The sequence below is a fragment of the Ranitomeya variabilis genome, chromosome 8 (assembly GCF_051348905.1).
Source record: "Ranitomeya variabilis isolate aRanVar5 chromosome 8, aRanVar5.hap1, whole genome shotgun sequence".
In the NCBI taxonomy this organism is placed as follows: domain Eukaryota; kingdom Metazoa; phylum Chordata; class Amphibia; order Anura; family Dendrobatidae; genus Ranitomeya; species Ranitomeya variabilis.
In genome coordinates, this window is record NC_135239.1 from 112309896 (window position 1) to 112313219 (window position 3324).

At 42.5% G+C, this 3324-nt stretch overlaps 1 long non-coding RNA gene across 1 annotated transcript; it reads left to right on the forward strand.

Annotated features, from left to right (window-relative positions):
- The first annotated feature begins 235 nt into the window (after positions 1 to 235).
- Positions 236 to 2878, forward strand: LOC143787876 (uncharacterized). Its single transcript, XR_013218491.1, has 2 exons — positions 236 to 1731; positions 1778 to 2878. It is a non-coding gene; the product is annotated as an uncharacterized LOC143787876 (long non-coding RNA).
- The last annotated feature ends 446 nt before the right edge of the window (positions 2879 to 3324 follow it).

Sequence of the window (3324 nt, forward strand, 5' to 3'; positions counted from 1 at the left end):
CTCAGCTTATACTCGAGTCATACCCAGGGGTTGGCAGGGGAGGGGGAGCCGAGCTGTGTAATAATACTCACCTGCTCCTGGCGCGGTCCCTGCACATCCCTGGTTCCCCGGCAGCTTTTTCCTGTAGTGAGCGGTCACATGGTACCGCTCATTACAGTAATGAATATGGACCCGACTCCACTCCCATAGGGGTGGAGCTGCATATTCATTACTGTAATGAGCGGTACCATGTGACCGCTCACTACAGGAAGAAGCTGCCAGGGAACTGACGTGCAGGAACCGTGCCAGGAGCAGGTGAGTATAACGCAGTGCGCGGTATTCACCTGCTCCCCGTTCCACCGTTGGCGCCGCTGCGTCTTCCACGTCCTCTGCAGTGACGCGCAGGTCAGAGGACATGATTAGTGCGCGCCACTCTCTGCCTGAACGTCAGTGCAGAGGACGGGGAAGACACAGCGGCAGTCGGCGGTGGAACGCGGAGCAGGTGAATATAGCAAGTGTCGGGGGCCTGAGACGTGAGTATGTAATTTTTTTTTTTTTAATCGCAGCAACAGCATATGGGGCAAATGTCTCTATGGAGCATCTTATGGGGCCATGTTCAGCGTTATATGGGGCAAATATCTGTATGGAGCATCTTATGGGGCCATGTGCAGCATTATTTGGGGGCAAATATCTGTATGGAGCATCTTATGGGGCCATGGGCAGCATTATTTGGGGGCAAATATCTGTATGGAGCATCTTATGGGGCCATGTGCAGCATTATATGGGGCAAATATCTGTATGGAGCATCTTATGGGGCCATGTGCAGCATTATATGGGGCAATTATCTGTATGGAGCATCTTATGGGGCCATGTGCAGCATTATATGGGGCAAATATCTGTATGGAGCATCTTATGGGGCCATAATCCACATTTGTGGAGCATTATATGGGGCAAATGTGTCTATGGAGCATCTTATGGGGTCATAATCAACATTTGTGCAGCATTATATGGGGCATATTTTAATATGGAGCATCTTATGGAGCCCATCATAAACTGTATGGAGCATTATATGGGGCGTATTTTGTATGGAGCATCTTAAGGGGCCATCATGAACTGTGGAGCATTACATGGGGCTCCTGGTTCAATATGGATATTCAAAAACACTTAAACTACTGCTGTCTCAATTAATTTTACTTTTCTGGTATCTATTTTTATTTTTGAAATTTACCAGTAGCTGCTGCATTTCCCACCCTAGGCTTATACTCGAGTCATTAAGTTTTCCCAGAATTTGTGGCAAAGTAGGGGGGTCGGCTTATACTCGGGTCGGCTTATACTCTAGTATATACGGTAAATGATATTTTTAGCTGATAGAGCGAAAAAGTGGTGACAGGTTCCTTTAACGGGGTTGAGCCATCAGCAAAAATACACTTTAATCAACAGATTAAAAATAAACTCCACAATTGGATGTGTTTATACAAAAAATAAAATATTCCCGTGGGGAGATAATTTTATAAATGTGCCCCTGCTGTGTACTGTGTAATGGCTGTGTCTGACCGTACCACAGCTCATGGGCAGGGAAGGACACAAGAGAATACAGACAGGACAGCAGGGGATCGCAGCTGATTCTTTTTGTGAGTAAAACATTTCACTGCTGATTTTTAAATATTTTACCTGAAATATATATAGCGACTATACACTGCTATCACATTGTCACCTGTATAATGTATGTAGACTGCTGTATATGCAATATATGTGATACTGCTGTATAGTTGCAGTATCACCTATATACATTATATAGGTGATACTGCAACTACTGTGTATATACTGTATATAGGTGATACTGCTGTATATATACTGCGACTATACACAGCAATCAAAGTATCACATACTGTATGTATTGTATACAGCATTTGCAGTTTGACCTGTCTAATGTATATTGACTGCTGTATATACAATATATTTGTGATACTGCGATTATATACAGGAGTACCTATGTTTGTACAGCTGTCAATATACATTATATAGGTGATACGCACACTGGTTAAATATATACAACCCGTTAAATGCCACTGTCAAACTCTTGACAGCGGCATTTCACTCGCACTTCCAGCAAGCGCGCCGGAAATCCCGCCCATCGGTGACCCCGTCATGTGATCGCAGGTCACCGATGGGTTGGCATGACAACCAGAGGTCTCTAGCAGCCCTCTATGGTTGTCACTGCTGGATTTCTATGAGCACCGCCCGTTGGTCAGCGCTAATAGCAAGTGAGCAATTCTGCTACATACAGGCGATCTCATCATCTCCTGTATGTAGCAGAGCTGATTAGACAACTGCAGCTTCTAGTCTCCCATGGAGACTGTTGATGCATGCCAAAAGTAAAAAAAAGTTTTATATTTTATGTTAATATTTTTAAAAAGTTCAAATCACGCCCCTTTCGCCTCATTCAATATAAAACAATTAAAAAAAAAATCAAGCAAGCACACATGTGGTATTGCCCTGTTCAGAATCGCCCGATCGATCAATATAAAAATTTTAAAAAATTAACCCGATCACTAAATGGCATATCGAGAAAGTCAAAAAGCCAGAAGTGCGTTTTTTTGGTCACCACAACATTGCATTAAAATGCAATAACGGTTGATCAAAAGAACGTATCTGCATCAGCACTGTATCAATAAAAACGTCAGCTCGGCACGCAAAAAATAAGCCCTCACCCAACCCGAGATCATGAAAAATGGAGACGCTACGGGTATCGGAAAATGGCACAATTTTTTTTTTATTTTGACAGTTTGGAATTTTTTTTCACCACTTAGATAAAAAGGAACCTAGACATGTTTGATTTCTATGAACTCGTACTGACCTGGAGAATCATAATGGCAGGTCAGTTTTACCATTTAGTGAACATGAGAAAAAAAAAACGTGGGATTGCACTTTTTTTTGTAATTTCACCGTACTTGGAATTTTTTTTCCTGTTTTTGAGAACACAACATGGTAAAACAGAGGGTCTCTCAAAAGAACAACTCCTCTCGCAAAAAACAGGCCCTCACATGGCCATTTTGACCATAAAATAAAAAAGTTATGGTTCTGGGAAGAAGGGGAGCAAAAAATGAAAATGCAAAATGAAAAATACCTCTGGTCGTTAAGGGGTTAAGTAAACTTGGTTAACAGGTATGTGTATTTATGAAGGGCTTTAGGTTAACATTTAAATTGTGTTGGTTATTGTATCGTGAATAGTGTTGAGCATTCCGATACCGCAAGTATCGGGTATCGGCCGATACTAGCGGTATCGGAATTCCGATACCGGGATTCCGATACTTGGCGCGTATCGGATACCGGAATCGGAAGTTC